Source organism: Odocoileus virginianus, chromosome 1 (genome assembly GCF_023699985.2).
Source record: "Odocoileus virginianus isolate 20LAN1187 ecotype Illinois chromosome 1, Ovbor_1.2, whole genome shotgun sequence".
Classification (NCBI taxonomy): Eukaryota; Metazoa; Chordata; class Mammalia; order Artiodactyla; family Cervidae; genus Odocoileus; species Odocoileus virginianus.
The window spans coordinates 69,136,869-69,153,211 of record NC_069674.1 but is presented as its reverse complement, the minus strand read 5'-3'; the positions used below and the strand labels follow the sequence as shown (position 1 = coordinate 69,153,211).

The 16,343-nt window shown below is 45.9% G+C and overlaps 1 long non-coding RNA gene across 1 annotated transcript in view; it reads left to right on the top strand.

The window, feature by feature from the left end:
- The first annotated feature begins 12,647 nt into the window (after positions 1-12,647).
- Positions 12,648-16,343, top strand: part of LOC110146579 (uncharacterized) — a 43,671-nt gene continuing 39,975 nt past the window's right edge. The window contains exons 1-2 of the long non-coding RNA XR_002316585.2: positions 12,648-12,871; positions 13,949-15,090. This is a non-coding gene — a long non-coding RNA (uncharacterized lncRNA). The remainder of the gene's footprint in view (positions 12,872-13,948; positions 15,091-16,343) is intronic.

Below are 16,343 nucleotides of genomic sequence, written 5' to 3'. Positions count from 1 at the left end.
TATATATTATATACCTATAACTTATATAATATTGTACATAAACTATACTTCAATGTAAAAAATTTTAAAGAAGAAATAATAAACCATGCTGGAATATGGAATTTGCTGTGAGATACTGAGAAGGTGGTTCTTGAATTGGCCTCAAGACTAAGCCAGCTTTAAATGATCTAGGGAAGAGAGAGGAGGGATGATGTGGGAGGACCCAGCCTGTGCCGAACATGTGCAGAAATTGGAAGGGCAACCTTGACAGCTTCTTGCCACAAAGACTCTGCCACCAGTAATGATTCCACTCTGTTAAATAAGAAACAAAATAATAAAACAAACAGTAATAATGGCTAACCTCAGGTAATGCTAAAGACGTTGTGTCTATTAATCTTGCTTAACCCTCATAACATCATGAGGTGTGTGTATACTAAGTCGCTTCAGTCGTGTTCGACTCCGTGCGACCCTGAGGACTGCAGCCTGCCAGGCTCCTCTGTCCATGGGATTCTCCAGGTAAGAATACTGGAGTGGGTTGCCATGTCCTCCTCCAGGGGATCTTCCCAACCCAGGGATCGAACCTGCGTCTCTTACATCTAACCTGCATTGGCAGGCGGGTTCTTTACTGCTAGTGCCACTTGGAAACATCATGAGGTAGAACTGTAGTTATCAACCCATTCTACAGAGGACTAAACTGAAGCTCAGAGTAATTCAGTAACTTGCCCAACAGCATGTTGCTAGAGAACAGCAAAGTTCCAGACCCTGGCTCTTAACTGCTGGGTTAAACTTCCTCTAGTTAATCAGTGACACAGTTTTCACTCTTGGCATTTCCCCACCACCTAGATAACCAAATAGAAAGGTAAACTAATTTTAAATTAGCTCCAGTTAATATTAAATAATAAAGCGTTATCTCAATTAGTCTCAAAGTGATGATTCTTAACCTTTGGGAGTGAGAGTCCCCTCTGAAAATCTGACATCAATTAAAGACCCTTATCCAGAAATATGTGCATATACACATGAAGTCTGCATTGAACTTCAGGGACTTCCTGAAGCCCTGGAGGAGCCCTAAGTTACCACTTCTTGACCTCACACTTCCAGACCCCAGAAAAGCCCCTCCGAGTGCAGATGGTGTGGGTGTCACTTCAGTCCCAGCATCCCCCCATTAGCACAGATCATCAAGGTTGCTGGCACAGCTGCTCTGCCTCCGTGTGCTCAGGAACTCAGTCATGTCCAACTCTTGGCGACCCTATTAACCAAAGGCCGCCAGGCTCCTCTGTCCAAGGGATTCTCCAGGCAAGAATACTGAAGTGGGTTGCCAACATGTAATCAAATCATAAACTCTCTTCAACCATATTTGTTCTATTGAATAAGCATTTGAGTTCTTGGCGAGCCTCATGGTCTGGGAATGCTGCTGCTTTCGTTCTGCCAGTGTGAAGGGAAGCTGGCCGTGGGTGGGCCTTCTGGAAGAAGTTGTGTGACCAGATGCTATTGCCGATGCCTCACATACTGTCAGGTGCTGGGGTGGTCAGAAGTCACTTCCACCCTAGGGATCAGGAAAATAAACAAGCAGAATTAACCTAACTCCCGTCCTGGAGCAGTCCTGCCCCATGTGTATTGGAGGAGGTCAAAAGCGTAATAGTTTCCTTTCCCCTTGCTCTGAGTTTAGCAGCAGTGTTTTTCTCCTCTTTAATTTTTTTCTAGGCAAGGAACAAAACACAGACAATGTGGTATAATGTTAAAAGATGTGTTTAGGAGACAGATGTAGATTTAAACTCTAGCTTCACAACTTACTCGGGCAAGTTACTCAGCATCTCTGAACCTCTGATTTCTGTTTTAGAAAATGTAGACACCAGTGTTTATCTTACAGAATTGTTGTGAGGATTAGATAAGACAATACACTTATGTTCCTGACACATAATAAGTACTTAATAAGCAGCCACTAAAACCAGACCTCATGGTATTTATATTTCTGGCTATCAAGTTTACACTGAGATTAATAACCCCACTGAACGGGTTTGCATAAGTCCTAGCATATCAAAAGCTATTGTGATCTCAAGGAAATATAAAAGAGCCATAAATCCTAACCGTGATAGTTCAGAGGCCATAACTGCTTTCTTAGATTTCTCTTCATTCTTGGCACAGAGCTTGGTGAACAGCTGAATGATGGCAGATACATGTGGGCCACAAGTTACTATGGGAGAGCCAGGATCCCCTTAAGAAATCAACAAGTGAAGCAGATGTCCTGTTTACTGTTAACAAGACAAGAAGACAAGGTTAGTGTTAAATCATAACTACCTTGAAGAACGCTTTGTGTGGGGGAGAGGCTTGGTCTTCAGAAGTTCTCTGCAACCCTCTGGTTCCCTGAAAGGAATCAGCTATAAAGCACCTTTGGGCAAGCCCTTCATCTCTGAGCTTGGATGTTGGGAAAGGCCTTGCAGAAATCAGCTGGATTTACTTATATCCCAAATCTTCAAAGCAAACAAAAAAAGAATTTGAATTTACAGTGAAAGACTCACAATACCTTAAAGAGTGACCAAAGTAGAACTCAGGATCAAGGGGAAAAGGTGAAACAGATGTGATAACCCTACAAAGTACCACAGCTGTAAATTACACTCTGCACTTTTTGAACAAAAAGAGAAACAGAATGTTTCCTAGCTCTCATCAGAAAAAAATAAAATACCATTCATGGTGGGAGGCACAACTCTTTCCTGGTACTAAAATCTGGTGAGAATTTCTCATATAGAACATACATAAGGAGCTGGAGTCATGCCAGGTCTGTCCTCAGCAACTGTTTTACAGTAAATAAATGGTTTTAATAGCTGTTTATTGTAGTGACCTCAAGGGAGATGTCAGACAACACCAGAATAAGGGACATTCCAGTATTAGTGGCTGGAATGTCTGCCAGTATGAGTGGCTTAGTGTCTTCAAAAAGTCAGTATCCTGAAAAGGTGAGGGAGAATTGTTTAAGCTAAAAAGAGGCAAGATACTGAAGATACATAACCATTTTCAGTGCATGAATCTTGCTTGGTTGGTGAAGAAAATAATTTTAAGACATTTTGATGATAGTTTAAGAATCATGAATATGGATTGATTATATTTAGATGATATAGGGAATTATTGTTAGAACAAATGGCACAGTGATAAAGAATCTGCCTGCAATGCAGGAGCCACAGGAAACATGGGTTCAGTCCCTGGGTCCGAAAGATCCCCTGGAGGAGGGCATGGCAATCCACTCCAGTATTCTTGCCTGGAGAATCCCATGGACAGAGGAGCCTGTGGGATACAGTCCATGGGGTCTCAAAGAGTTGGACATGACTGAAGTGACTTAGCACATACACACATGATAATGGTACAGTGGTGTGTGAAAGACTATCTTTTTCTTTATCATTTATATTTAGAAGTGCATCCTACAACATTTAAAGGTAACTTAAATATTTACCTTTAGGGAAATACACACACATACATACAAAGAATGATATATGACAAAATGTTTAAGCTGTATTGAATTTAGTGAGGGATGCATGTATTGGCATACATACTACTGTGTGTTTGAGTATTTTCGCAAGAAAGCAAAAAAAGACGACACAGGGAGAAATCTCAGAGGAGCATGTACCCTACATGTGCCAGAGAGGAAAGCCTGCAAAGCATGCTGGGTTCACCAGGCTAGGCGGAAAGAACTTGTTATGGACCAAATTATGTCTCCCCCCCAGTTTGTTATATTGAAGTATGAACCCCAAAACCGAAGAATGTAAACACAGTGGGAGATAGGCTCTAAAGTGGGGTCATTAAGAAAGGCCCTGATCCAAGGTGGCTGGAATTCTTGTAAATAGAGAAGGTCTGGACACAGACACACACCCAAGGAAAATGGTGTGGAGATGCAGGGGTAACACAGCCATCTGCAAGACAACGAGGGAGGCCGGGAACAGATCCCCCAGAGGGAACCAGCGTGTGGGCACCTTCATCTAGGACTTCTAGCCTCCACAACTGCAAGGAAATAACTTCCTCTTGTTTAAGCCGCCCAATGTGTGATACCGGGTTAAGGCAGTCCTAGCAAGCTAGCAGAGAACAACTTGATTTGCCGCCAGAGCCCAGGGAGGTTTTCCCATATCCCACCAGCCTTCTTCCCTGACACTGCAGTGTGAACTCCACAGAACCCACACGAGACAGAGCAGGACTGCAAGGTTCATCAGAAGGTAATACCTTCTGAACAGGCTGCTGGCACCCGCACACTCCAGACCCTGAGACCGCACATCTGAGCAACGACAGTTCAAGTCTGACACATGTCGATCCTTTACCTTTCTGGTTTTCTGTCTTAAAGGTTAAGATGTTCTGTGAGTGTGTGAGTGTGTGTGTGTGTGTGTGTGTGTCTGTCTGTCTGTCTGTCTGTCAATGCATACACACATATAATGGGGAGGAGGGAATCTATTCCATAATGTCTTACAGAAAAACCCAAATGAAATTTTTGGACAACCTGATAGCTTTCAAAGTCCTAATAGCTTTCAAAACGTGATAGCTTTCAAAGTAGCTAATATCTACTTATTCTAGCGAATAATTAACAGTTAACATTCAGAATTACAATCGATATTCAGGTGGTATGCTGCCATACTTGACAGTTAAAATATTGAAGCAACTTCACACTTGTGGACACATAGCATTACCCTTCTCATCACCCCAGCTCGTTTCTGGAGTCTCCCCACAATCCAGCAGGTAATGAGTTAACACCTGGCACCCAGTGGTTCTCCAGAGCCTGCTCCGGCAGCCCCACCCTCTGTTCTGGTGAGAGCAGCTGTCTCTGCCCTTACCAGTTGTTACACGTTTTTCTAGTCCATCCCTGTTTAGTGCCTCCCAGTGCTGTCCTCTAAATTCTTTAAGATACATTATTTCACAACAACTCCAAATCATATACTATTAGTCTTTCTCTTTACATATGAAGAAACTGGGACTCAGAGAGGTTATATAAGTAACCCAGGGTCACAGGCAGAGTTTATAATCACTGCTCCCTATTTTCTGGCTGAACCCCCTGGAGTTGGTTTGTCAGAATTCTTTCTTCTGTCCTTAGAAAAGAAAAAGCAGAGCAAAGAAGAGTCGAGAGGCTGCAGCCTGAGGCCTTGGGGAGTCTGGGTATCCTTGGGTAGCCCCTTTTCTCCAGGTCAGATTTCCTCAGATGAAACACTGATAGCTGGGTCATGGTAAAAAATCACAAAGAAGCCATCCTTCAACCCAACAGTGTCTAAGGCTGCACTGAAGTTCTGGCTCCGCTCCCTGCAGGCGCTGCAGGAAGCAGAGTGCCCTCGCCTGCAGCCCTGGTGCCCCTCGGAGGGCAAGGTGGGGCTGAACAGGTGGGTCTGACCCACTTTAACCCTTCAGAGCCGCCACAAAAGTCTGCACAGCTGTCTGAGAACAGCTGGGTGTCTTTTCAGCCCTAAGAGTTTTGCTGCAGGAAACCTTGCACTCAAGTTCCTGAGAGTGACCTGCCCGCTGGTGCCTGGACACTTGCACAGGCCCTCCAGGCATGCAGTGCAGGGAGGCCGCCTCCTTTCACCCTGGCCCCGCCCCCCGATTTTCAGCTGACCTTCTAACTTTGTTTCTCCCTTTCTTGTGGCGCTTAACCCCAGTGAGACCTGAAGACTCTGTAACCCTAAAAACTAGTCCTGCTCACCAGCTGGCCTGGGTACAGTAGCACTGGGAGAGCAAAGTCATGGCACTGAAATGGGGAAGGAAACCTATTCATGAGAGAAGCAGCTGGAAAACAGGAGAAGAGACAGAAAGGCCAATCCTCACCTCCTACAGGACCCGAGTAACTGGGGATTTCGCAGTAAGAGTCACTGAACCTGCCTAAGACCCCCTTCCTCTCCCGATGAAGGCACTGGTGCTTCCCCACAGCCTCCTCAGCAGGATTCAGGAGAGCAGTCCTGCCGACAGGAGCTTTGAGATGGAGGGCCTGGGGGAGACCCTGGGTAGTCAGGAAATGCTCCTCATCTAAGACTACTCTCTAAGCACCAGTGAAGTATTTCTGAGGGCATATATGAAATAATTTTAAATAACTGAGAAGTAATTATATCTATTTAAAATTTCACAAGTACTATATTTTCATTGAAGGAAAAAAAAAGAGGAAGAAAAAGAGAGAAACATCACCCATGCTACAACTCGGACATAACTCACCCATAATACAACTAGGTCATAAACACTTTCAACACTTAGTTTATATATGCTTTTCACACACACACACACACACACATATTAGCTACTACAGTATATCCTCAACAACAGATCGTAAACATCTTTCCATGTCAGTATAATCACTTTTGCCACTCCCTTTTAATGACTGTAGTGTGTTTTATTATATGGATAAAAGGTAATGGTTTATGCCACTCCCCTACCGCAGTCCATTTGGATCATTTCTGACGGAATTTAAATCCTTTTATGAAGTGGCAGACGTTGAAACCAGAAGGGGTGATATCCCAGCCTTTTATAGTCTTCAACCCCATCGTCTCCATCAGGCTGACTGCTTAGCCTTTTGTACATCGTGTTGCGTTATACTCAACCTCATGATATTTCCAGATGTTTCCCTGTGTGAGCCCCATCCAGAAACAGGTGTGGTCACGGCCCCAACCGCATCTCTTACTGGGCTCCCCCCCGCCCCGCACCTCAGCCCTCAGAGATAACAGATCACGGCTGAGACGAAAAAGGTGGCGTCAACTAGATCTCATTTTCAGCATCTTTATTAGCAGAGAGTGATTTTCCAGCTACACTGTTGACAGCTGCCCGTACTAGAGTTTCTGCCTGATTAGGCCGGGGCCCTGGAACTTGCTAGCAGTGGGAGAGGGCTGAGATAGGGTAGGGATGGAGAGATACTAAGTAGGGAACACAGTACACAGAGACACACACGTACACACACACCACACAGGCATGTTCCAGAGCCTATACACACGGGAGATAAGACGTTTCCGTAAGGAGACAAAAGTCATATTGTATACATCTCAGGTCCTGCAGAAAAGCCAGGGCCTGGGGACTAAACACAAATGTCTATTTTGCCTCAAAAGGAGGATGCCCGTGTCAGAGGTGTTCTGCGGATACTGAGCCAGCGGTGGGCGGATGTTGTCAGATATCTATTTTACACCACTGAAACCTCGTCATTTTTCATAGTCTCCCTGATATTGCTTGCACGTCTTTCCCTTCTCTCATTTCCTCATTGCGACATTAAGAACACCCTTGAGACAACAGAGTACCTTTAACCGATTAAGATACAGCTTCTGAGGAAAAAAAGAGACAAAGTGGGGTCAGGGGAGGCCACTCACTCCTGCTTTTGGCAACTGAAGGGAGGTGGGAGGAGGGGAAGTGTCCCACTCTGGCAGGGTGTGTCTGCACGGAGCAGGACAGCCACACCCTGACTTCCCTGCTTCCTGCTCTGAACGGCACCGCCCTCTCTGCATCGCCCAGACTTGAAAAGCTGAAGCCATCTTTGTCTTTGCTCTTTTCTCCCACACCTGGGCATCATGTTCTGTGGGCTCTTCCTTTCCATTTCCCCGCTCCCAACCCCGCTTTGCATTTCTAGGGCACCTGCCCTAACTCAGGCCTTTCCCCAGACTCCTGCAAGCCCGCCCTTTCCCTCCTCCACCACCTTAAGCCCTCCTAGCCCATTCTCACCGACCGGATGTATATCCCTAAGGAGTGATTTGCTTTATGTGGTGCTCCTGCTACAAAACACCCCCATGGGCCCCCTTGGCCTGGCAAGAAGAGCCCACCACGACCAGGCTTTGTCCTGCTCTCCCACCCAGCTGCTTCCACTCACGTCCATGCAATCCAGTCCTCCCTGGAATGCCCACCTTTCCCTGGAATTCCACCCCAGGAGTGCCCAGCTTTATTCTCCATACCTTTCTCTGCCCTTTATTTTATTACTTGGTTATCTCTCCTATTGGATTACATTTCTAAAGGGCAGGGGCAGAGTTTTGTTGGCCATTGTATTGGCTGCAGCACCAGGCAATTCTGAGTGTCTGTGAACTGGTTTGGTAGTTGTGGGTAATTATCCTGGTAGCTCTGTGGGATACACCACAGGCTTAAAGACACGGTCACTGGCCCTGGAGAGCTCAGAGGCTCAGACACCTCCTTGGTTCCCAGGTTCCCTCTTCTCTTCCAGAAGAGCTTAGGCTGGTGTTATAAAGTGGATTGCATCCGTCCGCCAAAATTCACACATTTAATCTTAACTCTTAGTACCACAGAAAGTGACTTTGTTTGGATAGGGTGTTCACCAAGATAAACAAGCTAAATGAGGTCATTAGAGTGGATCCCAATCCAGCTTGACTGGGCTCCTTGTAAAAGGATACATGGACCCTGAGGAAGACAAGCACAGAGACACTGGAACGACATCACCTATAAGCCAAGGATCTCCAGAGGCCACCAGGAGCTGAGACAGAGGCCTCAAACAGGTCCTTCCATCACAGCTCAGAGGAGGAACCCAACCTGCCCACACCCTGGTTTCTGACCTCTGTCAGATTCTGTCTCCAGATTGGGAGATAGTAACTTTCTTTTAAGATAAACCACCCAGTTTATGGTGCTTTGCCAGGGCAGCCCCAGCAAATGGCGACACCTGAGTTCCTGAACAACAGGAGGAAGGCAAAGCCAAGCCCTGGAGCTGCCCTGGGCAGGAGCGCAGTGGACCCCCCAGCGTGAGTAGCCCCTGGCAGAAGCTGACCGGGGCTGAGCGCCAGCAGTTGGCCTGCTGGACCCAGCTCTCTAAAGAGAGTGCTCTGCCTCTGTACTTGGGCAGAGGCAGACAGCACTGGGGATGGGAACAGGACACCCCACTGAAGGGCAGAGTATCCTTCCAGGCTCCAGATGCTTCTCGGCAAGCTCTTTTAAAATGAAAGAAATGGAAGGACAGCCTAAACTCTGCAGAGGCTCGGCGCTCTGCCCGGAAACCGCTTCCTAATCACCACCTTCCACTGTGGATTCCGGCACCTCCCTCCTCCACATCATGGGGCTGGGGATGTGGATGGGCCTCTTCTCCTGACTCAAAGGGGAATTTCCCGAACCCTCCTTACTCAAAATATGCTCTCCCACCCCGGGGAGCCCCACCAGACATGCTCATTGTTTGAAGATTGATTGGATATAATTAGGTTCGCTGAGTGGAAGGGCTTCCCATGAGCAGACAAGAAAACTAAGGAGTGTTGGGCCTCACATTCAGGCTGGCAGCTGGCAGGAAACACGACAGAGCTTCTGCCCCCTGGAGTCAGTCCCATAACCTCCCGTGGTGAAGGCAGCAGGCAGGGAACAGCAAGAGCAGAAGCCATGATCCCAGGAGGAAGCATGTGCCTGGGGCCCAGGGCCGTGGAACAGCTGTGACACTGTATTCAGCCAACAGGCCACTGGCAGAGCGCACACCAGACCCTTGCTCTGAGCACTCGAAGCCTATACTGCCCAGGGCAGAGGCCACTGGCCACAAGTGGTTACTGGCCACTGGAAATGTGACTAGTCCTTCAAACTGGGACACACAGTTAGAGTGAAATACATACTGGACTTGGAAGACTTAGTATGAAATAAATGAATATAAATGTTAATATTTTAAAATACTAAAGTCAAAGTGTTAGTTGCTCAGTGATGTCTGACTCTTTGCAATCCCATGAACTGTAGCCCACCAGGCTCCTTTGTCCATGGGATTTCCCAGGCAAGAATACTAGAGTGGGCTGCCATTCTCTTCTCCAAGGGACCTTCCCGACTCAGGGATCAAACCCAGGTCTGCAGCGTTGGAGGCAGATTTTTTGACCATCTGAGCCACCAGGGATGCCCCTTTAAAATGGATACTGTGTATATATGTGGTGTTAAATAGATTATATTACTGAAGTTAATTTCACTCATTTCTTTTTTGCCTTTTTAAATATGGTGACTAGAGAAGTGTATAAATTACACGTGGGTCTCACGTTTACAATTCTATTGGAAGGAACCCCTGTAAACAAAGCATCTGCCTAATCTTTAGCACAGCCCCGTGGTGGTGCTAGTCTCAGTTCCCTTTTAAGGCCCTGAGGGGTTGAGAAACCAGCTCAAAGACACACAGCCAGCAAGAAGAGGGGGAAAAACCAAAAACCAAGGGACTATAGGAGTGGTAGCAAAATGATGAGTATGGCTTGAACTAGGACAGTGGCAGGGAGAGAGGGAAAATGAGCAGATGGGGCGCTTTCTTAGGTAGAAACACTCGCCACCATGGGGCGTGTGTGAGGAGGAAAGGGTGACCCAGGGTTCTGGTCTGAGGTCTAGAAGCATTTGGGTCACAGGACCTGAGTGACACAGGGAAAGAAGCACCAATGTAACATTCAATCCCAACTTTTCCATTTACTCACTGTCTTATCTGGACATTATGTCACCTCGTGGGACTCAATTTCCGCAGCTGGAAAACAGGAATAAAATAATAGAACCTCTCATAGCAGAGTTGTCATGAAAAGGGAACAGGAAGGTGTGTAGAAAAGCACTGCATTCATGTTTGTTGGTTAATTGTTTAAAAAGAGAGAGAGGTTTCAGGGACCTAAAACATTCCTGTCATCCCCTCTCCTGTCATTTCCCAGGCTTCCTGACCAGTGACTAGGTCCCAGGCCACCTCCCCTGGGAAGCACATGCTAGAGAGCACCAGTGGAATGGCTTCTGTCTCCCAGGGAGGCTGCCTAACTAGGGTCACAGCCCCTTTCTCACCCAAGAAGCTAGGCCAGGGCCACAAAGCCGAACAAACTCTCACAGTGTCAGGTCAGCCCTGGGAAGGAATCCAAGGGGTGGGACCCATCTAGGCCCTCTTCTTCCCCTCCACTGACCACCGCCCCCCCTCCCAAAGGTCAGGATTTCTGGTGCACAGGCCCACAGATGCTCAGTGACATAACTTCAGGGGCAAATTCAACTCCCTCTCAGAGACTCTTTACTGTGCCAAGACAGAACCCTCCATCCTGTCCAAGGCCACTATATTCTAGGAGAATGGTACCCCTTGGAGTTGTGCAGCAAGACCTCTGCGAATTAAGGTCATGCTTAGGGCTTCCCTGGTGGCTCAGAGGTTAAAGCGTCTGCCTGCAATGCGGGAGACCTGGGTTTGATCCCTGGGTTGGGAAGATCCCCTGGAGAAGGAAATGGCAACCCACTCCAGTATTCTTGCCTGGAGAATCCCATGAATGAAGGAGCCTGGTGGGCTACAGTCCATGGGGTTGCAAAGAGTCGGACACAACTGAGCGACTTCACTTTAGTCCTGCAAAGCCCAGATACAAATCTGAGAGACGGATGAGGGTGTTTTGAGAGTTCTCTCTGTCCCTTTCTGTAATCCCAGGCAGGCGCCTTCCCTGAGTCCTCCTCTTCCTTACATACTATAGTCCCAGATGGAAGGAGATCTGAACTGAATGAGGGGTCCTTCTGCCATCCTGCCCTTCCCTTGAACCTGACCTTGGCATACACAGTTCACATTCCTATCTGTCACTTTCTATTATATTGAGCAGGGTAGATCCTACTCTAGTCTGGTTTGTGGTGCTTAATAAATATTTGTTGAATGAATGAATGAATGAGTAAGTCTGTCTCTGCTGAGATCTCTACCAATAATTGTTTGCCACAGAGATCGTTGTATTATAAGGGCGGGTTCTTTTTTTTTTCTTAACATATATATTTTTTTTATTGAAGTATAGTTGACTTACAATGTTTCAGGTGCACAACAAAGTGACTCGGTTATACATATACACATATATTATTTTTTATATTATTTTGCATTATAGGTTATTACAAGATAATGACTATAGTTTCCCTGCACGGTAAGTAAACTTTTGTTGCTTGTTGCATCTTTTTAAAATTAGAAATCTAGCATTCTATTCATACTAAGTCAAACAAGTAGAATCAAAATGTCATAAATTTTTTAGTTAGGCAAAAATTCCTAAATTTTCTAAAATATATATATATTTATTATGTATGTATATGTATAGAAAAGCTTTTCTACTATGCTTGATAAAGGCCTCAGAAAGAACATGAAAAAAAAAAAGAGAGATGGAGAAGTTGGAAAACATAAATGAAATGAAATGGGAGCACTGAATATGAAATAGAAAAAGTGAAACAAACTAGATAAAAGTAAAAGATCATTATTTGGTCCAGTTATTTTTAAACATAACAACAGCAGTTTCTTTCAAACCAAAACAACTTCAAGAGCCAAAGGACTGACCACTCTACTGTGGTGTACCCGTTGTGACCTTGGGGAAAAAGAACTTTTTCAATCCTTTTCAGATGATACAAGTAGGCAACAACCTGCTGCTAACACTTGCCCCAGCTTCCCCATGAATGGTTTCAGGTGGACTGGACAAAGCCCTGGGAGAGAACTTTCCAGCTGTATTCCCTGGCAGAATTCTCTGTAACAAGGCTGATTTTTGTCATATCTTCACCCAACTTCTGTATCCAGGCCTGGGATATCAGGGCCACACTCTCCACACCTTCTGAAGGATCCTCACCTCCTGATTAGTCTTCACAGAGCTTTTCCACATCTCCTATTTTTGACCCTTTGTGAATCATTTCTCATCAGGACTGAAGTCTAGGGTGAGATGATTAAGGTACTCCCCACAAGGTATAAAATTTAAGGGGGCACCAAAAACCTCAGTAATTTTAAGATTAATAATATTCATATTAATCATTTTAGAAAATCAAAACTAATGCAAAATAATCTATGATGAACAAAATATCAGAAAACATTTTAATGATATTAAATATTATTTATCTTGTTCATTGAGTTTCTTGGCACTCCCTTAAAGTGTGTACTGAGGCGAGTACCTCACTCAGTCAGGCTAGTTTCAGTCCCAGAAGAGTGGAGTGCACCAACTTCAGCTCTCCGTCTCTAACTGCTGTTGGCTTCAGCCTAGACTTTAACTAGTGAGAACCAGCTTGAAGGAGATCGGTAAGTTGGTGATTGGTCTAAAGCCCAATACGTCTGTCAGAAAGCCAGGGAAACAGATAGGCAGGGGGCCAAGTCTATTGTTCCAAAGTTTCCACAGGCCTTGAATGGCCCTTGGGCTCTGCAGTCTGGTGATCAGAGGTGTAAAGATTTCTGAACAATTCCAGGCCTTTGATATGGTTGCCAACACCCATATTTTTCATCCTGGGAACAATGCCACAGAGGGTCACAGCCTCCCTCCCCCACCTAAGTGAGGAAGTGTCTGCTGGTGGTGGGTGGGGACAGGTCCTATGAGGGCAAAGTTCAGAAGGACAGAGGAGTCTTTCTTATCCTGACTGCCTGTTCCCTCTGGTACACACTGACCTCCCCACCCTTTTGCACTTTCAAAACCTGTGCTTGTCTTATTCCTCTGTTCCCCTTGGTCAAACCAAACACATCTCTGCTCCTCCCTATGGAGGAGTAGTCCCAATACTTCCCAGCATGTAAACATTTCCTTTCGCTGGTTTAGAGCTTGGCTCTGGCTCTATTCTCGTGTCCCAACCCCACAGCAATTTATTTTTTCAAAAAATGCAAGAGAGTGAGCTATCTTGTTATGGAAGCAGGGAGACACAACCTCAGGTTCCTCTAATTAAGCCTTTAGAACTCCTCTGAAGAACTGGGGTATCAAATTCATCAACAAAGTCCTTTCTGGGGAGGCACCATCTGGGTGGGGATGCCCGGATCCCCGCCCCCGCCAAAAGGAGGTATCTGTGCTAATTTGACTGCTGTTTTGGAGGAATGCAGGTGAAGGAGAGGTAGTTTCCACTAGGCAAAATGTTTTTTCCACTTCCTGTTCTTTGCTATTTTGCTGTCTTCCGGTGTTAAACCACCAGAGTTTCGGAATCAGATGAAACACAGTGTAGGCCTGCCATATGGCCTCATCCCCCCAGAACCTGGTGACTCAACGAGATTTCACGGTGCCATTGAAAGCACAGGCTTTTGCAATGGCAGAACTCACTGTCCCAAACCAGGCTTTAATCCTGGCTCTCTTGACGTTTTTCTTCCTAATGCTGACCTGATGTATATGTGCATGTTTTTCAGTCCCCACAACTTCCTAGGAATGACTAGGGAGTCATCATCTGGCCCTTGTAAGGAAGCAAGGAAATGCAGCAGGGTGGGGGAAGCCCCTTCAACGACAGCCCGACGACAGCAGATCCGGCTCTCAGGACCGGAAGTGTGGGCGTGAGTTATGTTGCCGCGCAACCAAAGGCAACCGAGCAGCAAACCTCAGAAGGCAGAGCCGGTTACGGAGGGGGAATCTCAAGCACCTAGTGTCCCCCAGAGACTGGGCCCAGCTCGATCAAAGGAAAAGTCAGCCTCCAAGAGTCCACAATGACGCAGAGGAAGCCAGGGGAAACAGTCAGTGGCGAGTCACCATTGATTCACAGTCTGAACGGTAGAGCAGGACCAAGCTGCAACCCGCAGCCTCTCGTAACCCTCGCTTTACTGATAAAGGAACGGGAAGCAGGAAAGTTAACCAATCCGAGTCCCACTGCCAGCGTCAGAGCCAGAACCACCGCTCTCTGGCCTTCTGTTTGTATAGCTTTTAACAGTTTGCAGACTTTCTCACGTGCTTTAGTTTCTTCTGATCCTGAACTGAGAGCAAATATTTATCCTTCAAGGGAGAGGCCAAATGAGGACTGCTTCGTTTCCTCATCTGAGAGGATAAGAGTACTTTCTTAATGGAAGTCTTACTAGAATTAAATGGGTTGATAATGTTGGGGTTTCAAGAGGATATAATAAAGGACACCCCTCATCCATTACAAAGCTCTGAGTAGTTAAGGAATGGACGTGAACAAGTCAAATAAATGGAATCAAAATATCAACTTTACTCTCATAGGTTTTATATTGAAGTCAGTGGTTTGTATGTGTGGGTAAGTGAACCCCAGAATTAGGCAAGGTACCACTTGGCCGGGGCAGGCCGCCCAGTTGTGAACTGTCCCTGAAAACCAGGCATTAGGAGAGAAGAGAACCAACAGGGGTTCTGGAGGAGACCTGCTGCGGAAAGAAAGAAGAGAGAGGCTTCCTACCCACATACTCACCGCGGAGAAACTGCTTCTCCTCCCCTTCGGTGGCCTCCTGTCCCTCTCCGCTCCTCGGGACGAGTGAGTCAAGGAAAAAGGAGAGGTCAGAAATTTTATGCCAGAAGTGCTTCTTCTGCCCTGTGGAAGGAAATATCAGGGGTGAGGAAGAATTTTTTTTCCACCCTAGAAGCCCCATAAATATGCATAAACACATAGTACTTGGTACAATAGTAAGAGCTCAGTAAAACTTAGCTGTTACTATTATTTTTCTAGTTATAGCCAATTAGTCATAGTAGAGACTGCCTTACCTGCCCCAGTCTGATTTCTCTAATTGTGTCTGCCCTTATTAGATGTGTGACCTTGGCGTGTTATTTAATATCTCTAAACCTCAGTGTGCTCCTCATAACAGTACTGTTGTTTAATCTCGTCATGTCCGACTCTTTAGAAACCCTGTGGACTGTAGCCTGCCAGGCTCCTCTGTCCATGGGATTTCCCAGGCAGGAATACTGGAGTGGGTATCCTTTTCCTTCTCCAGGGGATCTTCCTAACTCAGGGATTGAACCCACATCTCCTGTATTGGCAGGTGAATTCTTTACCACTGAGCCACCTGAGAAACCCAATAATAATAGTACCTACCTTATAATTGGAGGTAACTACATGATTTAAGTGGAAAAGACTTAGCACGATGCCTGGAGCATATTTAATATTCAATGAATGATGATTGTTGCTCTTATAAAAAGAATTTGGGAGTCCAGAGCAAAATAAATGTGAAATTAAGACTGAGACATGGTTGATTTAGAAGAGGCATGTAAAGGAAAGCCTTACTGCTATCCATTAAAATTAGAGCATTTGCTCCCATTGGATCTACAATCTGTCCACCTGAGAGCGAAGCCTTGAAAGTACTGCCAAACCTTTTGGGCCTTTTCCCATCACTTTCTGGGCTTCCCTTGTGGCTCAGATGGTAAAGAATCTGCCTGTAATGTGGGAAACCTGGGTTGGAAAGATCCCCTGGAGAAGGGAATGGCAACCCACTCCAGTATTCTTGCTTGGAGAATCCCATGGATGGAGGAGCCTGGTGGGCTACAGTCCATGGGGTTGCAAAGCTCAGACATGACTGAAATGACTGAGCATGCCATCACTTTCATACAAAGAGGAGAAAGTCTCAGTCTGGTGTTAACCTTGGGAAGATGACGATATTCTTTTTTTTCTTTTTTTGTGTGTGTGTGTGATAAAGTTTTATTAAAGTATAAAGGAGATAGAGAAAGCTTCTGACACAGGCATCAGAAGGGGGCAGAAAGAGTAGTCTTCTGCTAGTCTTCATCCTGCTAGTCTTCGGCTGAATGTTATATAGCCACTGCTACTGCTGCTAAGTCACTTCAGTCGTGTCCGACTCTGTGCGACCCCATAGACGG